Consider the following 17,869-nt stretch of genomic DNA (forward strand, 5'->3'; position numbering starts at 1 on the left):
GTCACTTACGTGCCATTGTGTCAGAATGTGTGATGGGAGAACGACGTGTGATAAGTTAGCAAGTAGTCCTAACTACAACATAAAAGGTGGAGGCTGGAGGCGAGTCCGGATGTAATTATACTGTCTAGACTGTGAGAGGAGGTAGCCGAGATAAAATATTTAAAATTATTTTATTTTGATGAAGTGATGGCCAATTTTAAATGACGTTTATTTGTATTTCTAAACATAATTAATTTGTTTAATAATTTGTTTTTACTCATTTCCCGCGTATAGAGAACACACAAATCCCTTATTTTTAAAATCACAAATATTAAAATTTGCTGATTTGGTAAATTTCAAACAGCTAAAATAATGCATACAGTAAGCTATTACCCAAAAATGTCATACAATACTTTTCTACAAGAGAGAACTATGATCTCAGGGAAAAACTGAACTTGAAACACTTATATGCGAGAACAACGCTAAAAACCCATAGCATATCAGTATGTGGAATCAAATTATGGAACGGATTCAGTAAGGAACTCAAAAAATGCACAACATGAGCGAATTCAATAAGCAATACAAGCAGTTGATGTTTGCAAAATACAAGGAAGAAGAGTCTTGGACTTGTTTTGTTATGTTTGTCTCTAGTCATTATTATTTGTTTATTATTACACTGATTATTATATATGATGTCTATTTATAATGGAAAAATCTTTAATAATACTTACGTCATCATATTGTTACATTACCTTATCACTCTTCTATGTGAATTAATGGGGGTAGGATTAAATAAGCTGTGCTTCTTCCTACTCCTTTTGAACATGTGAAACTGTGAATTGAATTGTGTGATGTATTCCAATGTAACTTGCATGCATGTTCAAATAAAATTAAACCATTACCATTACCATTTTTGTTTCTCCTATGAGGTTCTGCTTTTTTCCTACAGTGTCTGTTACAACATCATATGCACATAATATGCAAATTAGCCGATAACGTCATTTAGCGACTTCTAGGACAGCCAATAGCTACTTTTAGGGAGTTGGCAACAGTGGCAATGGCCAACAACTCAGCCGCAAAGCCACACCTGCCTTAAAATTCCAATCACTTAAAAGAAAACCGCACTTTTTAAATTTATTTTGCCCATCATCCACAATCCTTATGTGAGACATAAACACACGTCTTTCTCTTTTATGTGCGTAGATATAAAAACAAACAAAAAGAGGCAGCTCATTACTGCACGTAATGGGACACACCTATGCTGCCTACAAAGACCGCTATTAAAACACCTCCAAAAACCTCCAACAAGGTTTTATGGTTTTAACCAGTATATATGCTATAACCATGTAGTAACAGGTACATTCATGATAACATGTAATACTTACAGTATTTTGTCGTGTTTTGGTCCTGTTAAGCATTACCGGAACTTCCTTCCTGGTTGTATTCATTCATTTCATATAGCAACATAGAAACGAACGCCTACACCTAGCATAAACTTTTCCAAACTCAAAAACAAAAACAGCAGTAGCACTAACGGCAGCTCCAATATGTAGCCTTACCTTTTGGTCATGGCCGGGGGCACTCTGAGCGCAGCGCTGACGAACTTCGGGCGAGTGTGTGGTGAAGCTAGTCACTAGCTGGCTATAGCTAGTCGGTGTGGTGTGGCAAGGTGTCAAGAGGCCAGTAACATACAGTAGTTCCATCGGCGTAACATGTCAGTTGTTATTATTATTAACATTGTCTGTAGCTTGGTTAATATGCACGTCACATTATATGTAAATGGAGCGTTGTTGGTGCTTTTTGGAGTTTTTTTCAGAAGGCTTTATAAGCTGAAAAAGTGTTTCCCATTATGTGCATTCTTAGCTGCATATTTTTTTAGCTGTTTTTATATCTTTAGAACGCACAGAAAAGAGAACTGTCTAACATAAGGATTGTGGATGAAAAGAATTGCAGTTTTCCTTTAACATCTTGCTATGATTTTGATATAAAATCCTATTATTCTCTATATGCATATGCACAGTGCCACTAAACATAGTGTATATGTGGATTGTTCTTAAATGATGGTAAGGAAACATACATTGGTTGAAACCCTTGCTTGACTTCTGAGCACAGTACAGCAGGGGTCACCAACGTTTGTTCTTGTGAGAGCTACTTTTAGAAAATGAAAATGGCCACGAGCTACTCATTTTTGTAGAAATGATTTTCATACCTTATTTCAACCCAAACAAAGCAAATATGCTTGTTTTACCAATGCTGGTATCCACAACTCACATTTTATGTTTCAGAATACTTTTCTTTCTAGTGTTCTCACATTATTAACTGAAAGCCTGAATGAAAAGCAGGCTTACAGGCACCTCATGTGGTCGTGGGGGGCTACCTGGTGCCCGCGGGCACTGTGTTGGTGACTCCTGCAGAAAATGTGAGCAATATTGCTCACATTTTCCATTGTCTGGATTCCTGTGGCGAAACTGGACCAGTCACCAACTACGTAGCTCTGATGCTGGAGATTAAATAAAAGCACGTGCAAAGATGCGCTCACAGGCTTGCTCCTGTGCATGTTGACAGCAGATGGTCATGTTAGCATGTCAGCAGGGCATTTATTGCTGTGAATAAAAAAAAAGCATGAATATTTTGGGAACCACCACAGTGATTTGCACCCAAGAAAGCAATATGAGCTACTGTGGAAACCATTATTACAAGAAGTGCTTATAAATATATAATTCTCCTGCAGGAGGCTCAGCCTGTTTGAAATTTGTTTCTATATTTGGTGCATAATTCCCATGCACAGCAACGGATGCGTTCCCAAACACAAAGCAGCGCCTGCAAAACAGTAATAAAGCACACGTGCCTCAAACAGTAATAGACCATGTTAGATTTTCCATCCACTGAAGCCATAGATTGAACTACTGAACCATCTGCCATACCATGCCTTGAAGTATATGTGGTGCTTGTATATCAAGATATGGAATGTTTGCATTTGCATTACACCAGAATACACAGAGCTATGCATGATCCATCCATTATCTATACTGTTCATCCTGTGCAGATTTGCTGGAGCTGAGAAAGCAATGGGGCACGGCCGTCCTGCTCTATATCTCCTTACATATGGTTCAATATATTCAAGGGTTGAAAAAGAAAATGGAAAGGGTGGGGAAAAAAGCATACTGATACCCTGCCATACAAATATACACCATGGACACATAGAGTATGTGAGGGCTTTAAGAACAAGTCAAGTGGAGTGACCTTAATGAAACACTAGAAATGTGTATATGTATGTGTGTGTGTGTGTGAGAGAAAGAGAGAGAGTATTGAGGGGCAGTGAAAGCTTTTGCATGATTTTAAATCAGTAAGGGGTAGAGAGAGACAGAATGGAGAAAGAGTGCGGCAGAAAAAAAAATGGTACAGAATTAGGAGATTAAAGTAGCTACAGGATTAGGCTCCAGGTTTTAATGATGGAAATGGAACAACTGTGACACATCATCACTGGCCTTTCTCGCCAATCTGCTGCCTCTCCTTAGAGCGTGTTTTCTGCTGATTGCACCCAGGCGGCCTCTGGTCAGAGCCAGCACTGCTTTCTAATAAATGGCATACATTTGTTTTCAAACAGTCACAGATTCATACGCAAAAATACTCCCCTAAGCCACACAATATTGACTTCAGCAGGGGTGTAATTAAAAAAGAATTATAGACCACTGGTGGTAGTAGGAATTATATATTAATTCTGAAAGCAGAAGAAAAAATGTATCTGTTAATATATGTTAAAAGTGCATTGCAACGCTCATTCGAATCAAGTTTAAGTGGTAATTTTATGACACATCAGTGTACACAATGCAGAATTGTCAAGTTACAATTTATTCTCTAAACTGTGTCTGGTTATTAGCTTGGATGACCCGGAAATGTGTCTCCTTTTCTGAATGTGCACAGTGGTTGTTAAGGGCTCAAAAACCTGTTTTGTTAAAGTGGTTTATTGTGAAATTGTAACCTGTAAGCAAGTTCTCTTGTATCGTTCTGCAAATATCACGTGACAGATTACGTTCGAAGCGTCATATGTCACAGTGCGTATTGATGGTTCGAAACGGACTGCAGGCTGTAAATTGCTTTGACATGTTATTTTGGCGCTAACTTGCGTATATAATAACCACCAAGCTATTGAACAATGATGGCTTGTTATGAACGCATTGGCGAGTTTGTTTGTGCGATTGTAATGGCGACATGTGTTTCATTCCGTTTAGTGACATAGGCTGCTTTGACTCTTCCACCAGATGTCGCGAATGTTGCTTTCACTGAAGCACCAAAGCTCACAATGTGTTCCGGCACAATTTAAAGGAATGCTTCAAAGCTCCATGGGGCTTTATCCGCCCACCTCTAAATAATAATAAATCTCATGGCAGTGCGGGAAAAATCAAATATACTGTATATATTTACAAAAGTGTGGGGCTTTGCATTCACGTAAGAGTTAATCAAGATAGACACCTAGATTTGTAGTGTGTCAACTCAAACATTTAATGTGACAAATGGTATTAAAGTCCTACAAGATTAAATCACTAATTTCATCATTCAGTCATGTCATGATGTCACACAGGTAAACATCATTCGATGACATTGCATACACTGTATTTGTTTTATAACAAAGGCTTAAAAAAAGCCTTACTTTACTCCCGACACAATAGCAAGACTAACACCTATCTACTAAGGACATTTCTTATGCTAACATTTGTTATGCTAACATTTGCAGAGACAATATGCCCATCTTAACACTTGGTTTTGTTTTTGGTACCTTAGTCACTAAAACTGTGAAAATTCTTCATCAGTTTCTATGCCAAGAGAAGAGAAAGGATGAGAAAGAAAAACAAATGAAGGCCGTCACCAGTGGCAATTTGGACGTTAACCCAGGACTACCAAACTCAAGCTCCTGTGAGGCAACACTAACTGGAGATGCTGTACCCAGTGCCAGAGGTCAACTGGATTCAACAACCATCATATCAAGGATGCTAAGAATGATTGGAGGTGGATTAAGTCCTGTGGCTGATTTGCTTGAGACAGTTGTTCCATACACAGCTGCAATAGGTAGGAATCATGACACGGTTGTTTTCTCTGATGGTTCTACTGCCAACTATACACAAGGTAAAACAACCTTCACCGTGTCCAGTGTGCATCCATATGCAGAGACTGGTTATCCTGGTGATACAAAAGCTGAATGTGAACAGCCAATGCCATGTGTTGTGAGCATGGCAGATTTAGATGGCGATGTGTACTCAGTGTCAGGACCTAGAAGTGATCAACCGGATACAACAACCTGTGCCATATCAACAACTGTAACAGAGATACATTCAAAGTGTAGTTTGGAAACCGACACAACTGCTTTTTGGCAAGAGCACCACGCTTCAACAACCTGCATGTTTCCAAGTATATCGAATGAAGTCCGTATCGGTGGTGGAGATGTATCTACAAGGGAACCATCACTTTTTCCAGATGTTGCTACAAATGACATAATGGTGGACATGCCGTGTGATCCTACTTCCAAAGGTGCACATGTGTCAACAAACACCACCCTGTCATGTCTAAACCTTGAGGTTGATTCCATGGGTGGTGACAACGCTTCTAGTGATCAACCAACTCCAATAGCTGAAAGCAATGACAACTTGGCCGTACCTTGGAATCAGAATCCCAAAGACACACTGGAATCCCCATCCAACTCTACTCTACTCTCTCTACCAGATGACCTAAATGTCAGAGGATGCTTAGAAACAGTACCAGATTTAATTGTGGGCACTGTAACAACACTTACAAGTCCTAATTCTACACAAAGACATCATTTGAGAACATGCAACTTATCAAGCAGGGTCCATGAGATTAATCCAACTTCTGGATACATGCCATCAATCGCTGCAGACGAATTAGCAGCACAAAGTGATCATAGTTCCAAACCTGGTGTCCCTAATTCCATAGAATCAGAAGATTCAATTACCTTTCCTACTCAATCAACTGTACTCTATGAGATTGAAGCCATTGGTGATTTAAAATCCACAGACGTGCTATCAAAGCCACACTTCCCTGTATTAGAGACAGATGACACTTCAGAGCTAAATTCTGTTTTTTACCAAGAGCAAGATGATTCCGCAACCTCTCTCATATCAAGTGTGCCCAATTGGATCATGTCCACCAGCGGTTTAGAATTGACAGATGCTTTTGAAAGCATGAATGTTAAGGATGAAACCATAGAAGAATCTTCTGGCCTTACTTCCAAAGAACCACGGCATTCAACTACTTATTCTGTATCGTCTATGCTTTATAAGACAAATTTGTTTTATGATTTAAAACCTACCCATGCTCTACCAACTCCTGATAATGCAGGAGTAGTGGAAAATTATTACACTTTGGAAGAAAATTCTGGTCCTGCTTTCCAAGCGCAAAATGATTCAACAGCCAGTCTCAAATCAAGTATGTTTGATTGGATCATTCCCACCAGTAGTGGAGAAATTGCAGCTGCTTTTGAAAGCATGAATGATATGGGTAGAGATGATGAGAACATAGAAGGACATACTGATCTTACTTCTAAAGAACCAGGGGACTCAACTACCTCACTTGTATTATCTTTGGAAGTACATTCTGGTCCTTCTCCCCAAGAGCAAGATGATCCAAAAACCAGTCCTATGGTTAGTCGATCCACCAGTCTAGAATCAGCAGATGCAGCTGAAATCATGAACGTCATGGGTAGTGCTGATGAGAATGTAGTAGACACTACTGGGCTTACTTTCAAAGAACCAGAGAATTCTATTACCTCTCCGATAACTAGACTCTATGGGACCAATCCCATTGGTGTTTTAAAATGTACACATGTGATACCAACTCCAGATGACACAGCAATAGCAGAAAATGATGACACTTTGGATGTAAATTATGGTGTTACTTGCCAGAAGCAAGATGATTCAACAGCCAATCTCAAATCAAATATGTCCGATTGGATCATGTCCACTAGTGGCTTTGAATTTGCAGATGTTTTTGAAAGCATGAATGATGATGAGACCACAGAAGAACCTACTGACCTTACTTCAAAAGAACAAGGAAAATCAGCTACTTCCGTTTTATCATGTCTGCTCTATGAGACCAATCTCATAGGTGAATTAAAACCTACACATGTGTTACCAACTCTTGATGATGGAGGAATAGTGGAAGATGGGGACATCTTGGAAGTAAATTCTGGTCCTACTTACCAAGAGCAAGATGATTCAACAACCAGTCTCACATCAAGTATGTTCGATCAGATGACTGGTGGTTTAGAATTTGCAGATTCTTTCAAAAGCATACAAGTTAGGGAGGGAGAGGATGAGACTTTGGTAGAACCTGCTGGCTATGCTTCCAAAGAACTTGAGGATTCACTTACCTCCCCAAAATCAGCTATACTCTCAGAGATTGGTAATTTACAACCTACAAATTGTCTACCAACTGTTGCAGTTGTTGCAGTTATAGCAAAAGATGAGGACAATTTAAAAGTACATTCTGGTCCTTCTCGCCAAGAGCAAGATGATTCAATAACCAGTCCTGTATCAAATATGTCAGACTCGATCGCGTCTACTTGTGGTATACAATCGGCAGATGCTTTTGACAGTGGAACATCTACAAGTGGCCCCAATTCCAAAGAACCACATGAATCAGCTATGACCACTATATCAACAAGGCTGTATGAGACCAATTCCACCGGTGATTTGCAACCCACACATGTGCCACCAATTCTGAATAATGCAGGAATAGCGAAGTATGACGTTGCTATGGAAGAACATTGTGGTCCTACTTGCCAAGAGCAAGATGATTCATCAACCATATTATCAAATATGTTTAAGTGGATCATGTCCATGAATGATTTTGAAATGGCAGATGTTCTCGAAGGCATAGAAGTTACTGGTAGAGATGATGACATCATTGCAGGAGCTGGTGGCCCTACCACTATCAAAGCAGAGAACTCAGTTGCCTCCTCTTTATCAAGTACGCTCAATGAGATAAATCCCATTGGCGATATAAAACCAACAGATGTGTTACCAACTATAGATGCTTCGGTAATCGTGATTGATTATAACCCTTGCCAAGTCTATTCCAGTCCTACGGGCCAAGAGCAAGAAGGTTTGACAACCAGTCATATGTCAAGTACATTTGATTGGATCACGACCACCAGTGAGTTGGAATCTGCAGATGATTTTAAAAGCATGGGTAGAGATGAACAGACCATAGCAGAAGCTAATGTTGAGCAAGATGATTCAGCAACCAGTCCCATTTCAAGTAAGTTCAATTGGATCACATCAGCCATCACAACACAATCGGCAGACATGTTGGAAAGCGTGACAGTTATGGTCAGAGATAATGAGCCAATGGCTGACTATATTTCCAAAAAATATGAAGATTCAACAATGTCACCTTCATTAAATACACCCTATGTGGTCAGCCCCACTGGTGCTTCAAAACCTACAGATGCACAACCAACTCTAGATATTTCAGTAATAACAGAGGATGATGACACAACTTTGTTTGATCGGACAAAATCCTCCACATGCTTTCAACTGGCAGATCCTTTGAAAACCATGGAAGTTGTGGGAGGAGATGATGACACAATGTCAGAACACAGTGACACGACTTCCAAACACTCAAATGAGTCATTTACCTCCCATATTCCAACTATACTCTATGAGACCAATCCCATTGCTGACACTTTGGTTGCAGATACTGGTCTTACTTGCCATGAACAAGATGATCCAACAGCCTATCCCATATCAAGTATTTGTGATTGGATCACATCCACCAGGGAGTTAGAATCAGCAGAACTTGTTGAAAGCATGGAAGATATGGGTAGAGAAGACAAAACCATGAAAGAACGTGGTGGCCCTTCCAAAGAACCAGAGGGTTCATCTACCTGCCCTACAGCAACTATACAATGTGAGACCAATCTCATTACTCATTTAAAACCTACCCATGTGCTAGCCGTTCCAGTGATTGCAGTATCAGAGAAAGAGGATGACACTTTGAAAATAAGCTCCGGTCATACTTGGCAAGTCCATGATTATTCAACAACCTGTCCCGTAGCAAGCGGGCCTGATTGGATCTCATCCAACAGAGAGTTAGAATCAGCAGAACTTGTTGAAAGCATGCAAATTATGAGTCGAGAAGACAACACCAGGGAAGAACGTGAGGGCCCTTCCAAAGAACCAGAGTTTTCATCTACTATCCCTACGCCAGCTGCACATTATGAGACCAACCCAAACGGCGATTTAAAACCTACCCATGTGCTAACCATTTCAATGGCTGCAGTATCAGTGAAAGAGGGTGACACTTTGAAAACAAACTCTGTTTCTACTTGCCAAGACTATGATTATTCAAAAACCTGTCCCATATCAAGTATATCAGATTGGATCACATCCACTAGGAAGTTAGAATCAACAGAACTTGTTGAAAGCATGGAAGTTAAGGGTAGAGAGGATAAAACCATGGAAAAATGTGGTGTCCCTTCCAAAGAACCAGAGGATTCATCTACCTCCCTGAAATCAATTGTGCAATATGAGACCAATCCAATTGGTGACTTAAAACCTACCCATGTGGTTGCGTTTCCAATGGTTGCAGTATCAGCGGAAGAGCATGACACTTTGGAAATAGACTGTGGTCCCATATCCAGCAGGTCTAACTGGATCACATCCACCAGGGAGTTGGAATCACCAGAACTGGTTGAAAGCATAGAAGTTAAGGGTGGACATGATGAGACCCTGGAAAAATGTGGTGGCCTTTTCAACGAACCAGAGGATTCATCTACCTCCCCTTCATCAACTACGCAATATGAGACCAATGCCATTGGTGACTTAAAACCTACTCATGGGCTGGCCATTCCAACGACTGCAGTATCAGCGAAAGAAGACGAAACTTTAGAAGTAAACTCTGGTCTTACCTGCCAAGACCAAGATTATTCGACAACCTGTCCCATATCAAGTGTGTCTGATTGGATCACGTCCACCAGGGAGTTAGAACCAGCAGAAATTGTTGCAAGCATGGAAGTTACGGGGCAACATGACATGACCATGGAAGAATGCGGTGCCCTTTCCAAAGAATCAGAAGATTCATCTACTTCCCCTGCATCACCTACGCAATATGAGATCAATGTCATTGGTGATTTAAAACCTACCCATGTGCTGCCCATTCCAATGATTGCGGTATCAGCGAAAGAGGATGACACTTTGGAAATAAACTCTGATCCTACTTACCAAGACCATGTTAATTCAGCAAGCTCTCCCATATCAAGTATGTCTGATTGGATCATGTCCACCACGGAGTTAGAATCAGCAGAACTTGTTGAAAGTATGGAAGTTATGGGTAGACATGACGAGACCATGGAAGAACATGGTGCCATTTCCAAAGAACCAGAAGATTAATCTACCTCCCCAACATCAACGACGCAATATGAGATGAATCCCATTGGTGATTTAAAACCCACCCATGTGCTACCCGTTCCAGTATCAGCAAAAGAGGATGACACTTTGGAAATCAACTCTTGTCCTACTTGCCAAGACAGTGAACCATGTGCTACCAACTCCAGGTGGTGCAGTCATAGCAAAAGATAACTTGTTGGAAATACTGTATCTTCTGGTCCTACCTGCCCAGACCAAGATGATTCAAAAACCTGTACTGTATCAAATTCGTTGTTGATGACACGTCAGTAACTAGTGGAACTTCTTCCGGCGAACGTCAGTTCAAATGATTTCCCAGTTCCAAGTACTTTTTGAGACCTACCCTTCTTTTGTATATGTCAAGTTCAATGAATATATGTCATAAATAATCTAATAAAACAACCAGTAACCATGACATGCTGATATTTCTTTGCAACAAAAGACTGTAATACCCTGTTCTTAAATGTCTGACTTATTCGGCACAATTTCTCATCCGTCTCCTGGCAATGGCCTGTGCTCACTGAGCATTCGTGCTTCAGCCCGTTCGCTCCTGTCATCACTTCTGTTGCAATTTCCCTGACTTTGTCTTGAGTCATTTTGATTATTTCTATTGTGGAAAGTGGCGGCTGTTATTAGTTACTTGAAAGAGGAGCAATCACATTATCCATCCACGCCGCTTGTCCTCATTTGGGTCGCGGGGGTATGCTGGAGAGAGAAGCGGGGTACACCCTTGACTGGTCACCAGCCAATCATATAGACAAACAACCATTCACATTCACCTTCATACCTATGGACAATTTAGAGTCAGCAATTAACCTAACATGCATATTTTTGGAATGTGGGAGGAAACCGGAGTACCCGTAGAAAACCCGCATACACATTTTTTAATTACTTTATTTATTTATTAACTTACTGATTTAACATATTTCAACAATCAGCATAACATGAACCAAAAACATTGCAAAGCTGTTAATGGCAAAATTGCAGAGAGCGCTTAAAGTGAGAGTTTATAATGTTGTGCCTTTTGTTACCTGACCTATTTAGTCCATTAGTACTAAGTGACTATTAGTGACTATTAGTACAAAAGCACAACATTTTGTAATATTTGACACAAACCTAAATTTAATTTGATGCCTGTTTTAGTTCAAAATTACACAATTAACAAAATAAAATAATTTAAATATTTTTGTTATAGAAATGTGCCCTGTATAAAGAGTATAAACTGAGAGTCCAGGGTTATGACAGCACAGGTGTATCCACCTTGCAGCATTACTAAATCTACTTTGACAAAAAGAAAGAAGAGGTGAGCTATTTTATGCGACTGCCAACATTTAATTGTAGTATATTTACAAAAATACATCTCCACTCAGTGTGCGCATTTGTTATTAAATACAGGCCTCATGTTTGAACACTTACAGAAATACTAAGAGGTAAAGCAAATATTCTTCGGTGAACTACTCAACATTAGCTGGTGAGCTACCGCTAGCATGTGAGCTACCTGTCGAAGACCCCTGTGACAGCATCACTGCCAAAATCTAGACACACTACGTGTTTGTTGAACAATTAAGACACACACCTAGTGTTTTGAAGACAAGCCATAAGTATTATAATGACAACAAGAAAGCAAGATTGTTAAGTGACAATTTAAAAGGTAAGTTAGCATGAATGTGATAGCCACTTCTAGCTCACACTCGCTGGCATAGATAGGCTTCACATGTGGCAAGCTGTCGTCAATTCACTACACATTTTACGGACATTTTTTTATTTGCACAATAATAAGGAACACTGAACGTCAACATAAGACGCTAGTGCTGACACAGCAAACAATTTTGGTGCATGTTTTTCAAAATAAAGCGCAGTGAAATTTTTTTTATATTTTCAAACTAATCGTGGCCAATATGTACATAAACAATAATCTATATACGTATCTATATAGCATATGCAGTATATACGTTCGTACAATATATTATTTAACTTATTCAAGTTAATTTTCAAGGTGTGGCGGCTTTTATTTTGTAGCGGTGGGCCGCCACGATCAATTACATGTACAGTAGCGGAATCCCTGAAATGTATTTGATAACAAGGAATTTCCAACCATTATGTCAACTGAATAAAATAGCATTAGGCTGAATAAATATGTAACAAACACTGGCTCACTGAGGACATGGCTGATTTTATTTATAACCATCTGTATTGCTGTGTCGGCTTGATCTTCGGTGAACCAACTGATCTGAGACATAAGTACAGTACATTAACCTGCACCACAACCACTTGATCAGTTACCTTTTTAACTCACAATTCAGGGTGGCTCGCTGACATACACTACGTCCAGGCTACTTATGTGAGAGATTTTTAAAAGGATGATGTATGTCAAGACGCATGTCAAATACTTTATACTTGGGGCTTACAATAGTCTAAGAATGTGTTTTATTGTGTAAACTGACTTGTGGGCCACCAGTTGAATAAGCCTGCTTTAGAAGTGGCAAATTATGCTCCCAAAAACACTGCATACTAATGCTCTGTTGCAAATAAAAATAATGAGCTCTCAAGTCCATCAAGTGATACAGGTCTTGCTCGGTTTGATCTCCCATCCTGTTCCCACTGTACTTTTAACTTTTCAATTCAGAGAATATTTTAAAGATTCTCTTTGTTGAAAGGCAAGAGACTTGAGAAAGGTCTTTATCACGTCTGGAAATCTAAAGGCCAACTTCACAAGGTTGTACTCAACATATCAAGAAAGAGAATTCGCAAGTGAGGATTCTCGTTGAGATGCCCCAAATGCGTGCAGCGGTGCGCGGCTTCTGCCACAGAAGACCACAATTTGAAATTACAAAGACATATTTCTATCTCTTGCATCCTGACTCAGATGGGCTGACTTGCAATTCTATACAGGATGTTGATGCTTCCCGGGGCCAACGCTGTGAGATGAAAAATTTGACAAAAGGAGCTGATAAAGCAATACTCAACTGACTTGCAAAGCACAACCTTATCGATGGATTTCTCAGCAATCAGCAGCCGGTTGGAGTTGACGAGAGTGTGAAGTGCATCGCATCTCATAGATTGATGCCACCATGCAGTTTGTGAAAGGAATATGATATTATATTGCCCCTGATATTGCATATACAGGTATGTCCATTCATACACTATTACGAAACATTGTTTTCGCATAAAAAAAAAAACAAAACTCATTTCAAAGGTCTGGCAGCTTTGACTGAGCCGTGGCGTCCCACCACGATCCACTACATGTAGCGGAAACGCTGAATAGATTAGGCGCTATCTGTTCACCGTCATAGCTAAATGCTAATGCAGACTCAGCCACCTGCAGAAAATGCTTGAAAGTGATATTGTGCAATTGCTCTTCACACCAGTACACAACACTTCCTCATTATCCACCAATCACGGACCATTAACAACAAGCTGCAGGCTGAAAATGGCTTCCACTGTTTCTTTTTAGGAAGGTGCAAGTGCAACAGTAAGAGGGGTGATGATTATTTTACTGTATTTTTAGTGAAGTTCACCGCACCTTGAAATTGGAGCCTGAAGGGCATCATAGCTGAGGAGATCCGTCGGGTCCGAGTCGCCTCTGCGCCTCGCCCACAGACAGGCGGGGCCGCGCAGCTGTTTTTGCCTATACTCTCCAATTCATTGCTTTACCTTTTCGTCTGTTTTTAGGCAGACTGTCCCTCACTTGAAATATGTACAGTGTGACATTACGTCGCAGGGAAGGTTTTTTGCCAACCTGGTAAGCATGCACGCACACATACACACACACACAATACAAAATGTAGTGCAAACCTGTGGTCCATAACAGCGGATTGTCCCATGATGAGCAGACAGAAAGGTCCAGTATTTTACCGTGTACCGTTGCCTTCAGTCCTTTAATATCGCCACAGTTCTGTACCCATGATCAATTTCTGCTTGAACAGTGTGGAATATATGCACTTAAAACAGCAGAATGAATGCCACTTGATGTTGTATGTTGTCTCACGTGCATCTTTACAGCCAATCAATGCACGCTGTAGCATGGAGACACAAAATGTAAACAGGGCGATGTTTATTCCTAATGTATTAACAGATTAACTCAAAATATTTATAATACAGGACCTTGATATATGATTAAATATGATGATATGATATTCTGGGCTGTTCAGTGCAGCGACCCATCCTGCTCACCACACAGACGGGAGCGCTGTCTAAACTTTTTTCCAACTGTGCTGCTAGATTACTTAAAGGGAAAACTGCATTACAAACTGCACTCTACAGGGTTTGTGATAAGGTTTTACTATAGCAGGTCCCAAGCAACTTCAAATTGGGCATGTATGATAATTTTCCTCAAAATACGATAATTTTAAGCTTCTGGTACAATAAGTTGTCATTTCCCATCTGGCAACACCGCGCTAAAGTGAAAACGGTGTAGTCTCGCAAAACATCACACTTCAGCTTTGTGAGAAATAATGGACATGTGACATTGTACAGTGTTCCCTCGTTTATCGCGGGGGATAGGTTCCCAAAATAGCCCGCAATAAGTGAAATCCACAAAGTAGTCAACTTCATTTTTTTTACAATTACTATCTATGTTTTAAGGCTGTAAAACCCCTCACAATGCACTTTATACACTTTTCTTGGACAGACAATAACATTTTCTCACATTTCTCTCTTGTTTAAACACTCTCAAAGAAGCTCAAACCTTTTCTTGAATTTTAATGATCAACCTACAGGTCAGACACAAGAAATTATTAAGTCACTCACGTTTCACTCCTGTGATTGTGCCTTTTTGTCCCGGCGCTCTTCTGCTGTACTGTAGTGGTTTTGTATCCTTGTTAAAACATATTGCTGCAGTACTCCTCCTTTGAACCAAAATTTATTTAGCTAACAAGCAAGCAAGCTAGGATGACACTGGAGACAGTGCGGCATAAAGGAGATTGATTGACAACGGTATACAGCCAATCAGGACGCAGAAAACAATGGAGGGAAGAGGAGAGACACTCAACTTCCCACAGTGCAATTCTTCTTAAAGGGCCAGGCTGCCTGTAACGGCGTTCATATGCTGTTAAAAAGAAGAAAAAAAAGAAAGAAGCACTAAAAAACAGTGAATTGCAACAGGTGAACCGCGATAAAGTGAGGGAACACTGTAAGAAACAGAGCATACAGATGTAAAAATGAAAAAAATAAACACATGCTAACGTTAGCTTACTTACCCTGTTGCTGTGCCAGAGCACTGTTAGACATTACACTCCAAAGTCTCCAATTTGAAAAAAGTGATATTTTTTTCTTGCTGCCCTAAATCACTTTTAAAAAAAAAAAAAAAAAAAAAAAAAACTTTATATTCCTTTATATCCCCCAAATACTCACATTCTTCATTTATCTTTTGTTTAGTAGAGCTGTCATTCTGACTGGTGCATTCAAATCCGTCTTGGGTTTCTCAGATTCCTGCAGTATCATTCAAAACCAGCCCGTCTCAGGGAATAGAGTTGAGTCCAGAGGTTACTGTGCAGTGGAAAAGCAGCATAAGTCAACAGGAACAGTCAACAGTAAAAATGGAACATACAGTCAAAGTGAATCGTGTGTGTGCATATAAATGCAAATACATTTTCAGACATGTGTGTTGTCTTTTAGCTTGATTTAAATTTTCAGCTCATTTTGAGCTGTACATACCACATACAATACATACAAATATATATAATTGTGTCCTGTCATTTATCTTTCTGTTCATAAAATACAGCAAAAATGGGCATATTTAACACATAGTGGCAAATGGTGATTAGTCATGATTAATTCATTTGAAAACTGTGATTAATTTGATCAAAATTTGTAATCTTTTGGCAGCACTATTTTTTATTTTACCTTCCTTTATTTCCACACAGGAATTGAACAAAATGTAAATGACAAAATGCAGGCCAGTGAAATATAGTAAGAGTCAACATGTCAAAGTTCAAAACATTATTAATGCTTTCATGATGATGATGGTATGACGTATGCATGCTGACGTAAAGATGCTGTGCTTGCCGCTCTGCTTGAAGAGAGGAATACACCAGCTGTTCCAAGAAAGGTAAGATCACTCAAAAAGAGTCTGATGATGGGAAAAGGACATGCTATCTCTGCACAATCTTTGCCGGTCAAGGTCAGGCCTACATGATGTCACAGGACACCAAAAGAGATGGTAATGGTGAGACCTGATGTCTAATTGTCGCTATCGTCAGTATAATGACTCGTTTCCATAAGAATTAGCAGGCAATGTGACAGAAAAAGCAAAAGCAAGCCAATGCAACATAGAAGGACTAGAACATACACATTCACACAGCTGCTCATTCACCAGTGAAGGTGGGTGAAGAGTTTATTGCAGGAACAAATGGCACAGTGCAGTGGCTCTCATAGTGATTATGTCATTATTATTCCACACTGTGGCCCTTGCTAAGAACCCATTTTGCTTTGCGGTACACTGCATTCTCTGGCTCAACTCTCCCCATTGCAAGCTTGAAGATAATGTAATCACAAAAATGAACCAAACGGCTGAGCTTTTTAATCACAAGCAGAGAGGAACGAGCAAAAAAAAGCTTTTAAGTCAATGTTGATGAGGTGAGACATTTCTGATGATTAGCAGCAGGAATTTCACTGGCGTAACAGATAGTTTTCTTATTTTTGCCTCCAGGCATGTGCTAAATGGATCCTGGATTCGTTCGTTTGTTGGGTCAGATCCAGTCTCTTTTCGTTGTCTTCCAGGCAATATCTGTGAAAGTATTTTGCAGAGTTTTACGTTCATTTACGCAGAAAAGGCACAGGATAGATTGTAGCTTTTATGTAGCAGCAGCATAAGATTGTGGAGCTGAATGGTAGCGTGCAAGAATTTTGTGCGGTGCGTGCGTGGGTTTTCTCCGGGTACCCCGGTTTCTTCCCACATTCCAAAAACACGCATGTTAGATTAACTGGCGACTCAAAATTGTCCATAGGTATGAATGTGAGTGCGAATGTTTGTTTGTCTACATGTGCCCTGCGATTGGCTGGCGATCAGTTCAGGGTGTACCCCGCCTCTCCCGAAATCAGCTGGGACAGGCTCCAGCATACCTGCGACCCAAATTAGGATAAGCGGCATAGAAGATGGATGGATGGATCAAAGATAGGGGGAGCTTTGCTTTGGCGGAATGCTGAAAGCAACCGACCCGAGAGCAGCTTTCTACACGGTAGGTCGCATACTTCTGTTGTTTACAATATTGTCAGCGGTGGAGTCAGAAATCTTTCATCGGGGTGGCCAAGGTGAGACCATTATCCTCATACTTTGAAAACGTCAGATGTCTATTTAGATTGTAACCACAAAAGTAGTAAATAACATAAAAGTTAGGGACTTTGGTATAACGAAGCCATTAGAACTTTGGTGCACATCTGGATAAAGATGTACAGTCATTGCAAAAGGTTTTGAGAGCAAAGTATTGGGTTTCACAAAGATATTTTTATCAGATGTTACTATGATATAC

The 17,869-nt window shown here is 40.0% G+C and overlaps 1 protein-coding gene across 1 annotated transcript in view; it reads right to left on the bottom strand.

Moving 5' to 3' along the window:
* The window catches only part of gcna (germ cell nuclear acidic peptidase), a 109,757-nt gene that overhangs the window by 89,620 nt on the left and 2,268 nt on the right, over positions 1–17,869 (bottom strand). The window contains exon 3 of the mRNA XM_054792062.1: positions 15,753–15,887. The gene's annotated coding sequence lies outside the window, so the exon portion shown is untranslated. The remainder of the gene's footprint in view (positions 1–15,752; positions 15,888–17,869) is intronic.

The sequence above is a fragment of the Dunckerocampus dactyliophorus genome, chromosome 11, assembly GCF_027744805.1.
Source record: "Dunckerocampus dactyliophorus isolate RoL2022-P2 chromosome 11, RoL_Ddac_1.1, whole genome shotgun sequence".
NCBI lineage: Eukaryota > Metazoa > Chordata > Actinopteri > Syngnathiformes > Syngnathidae > Dunckerocampus > Dunckerocampus dactyliophorus.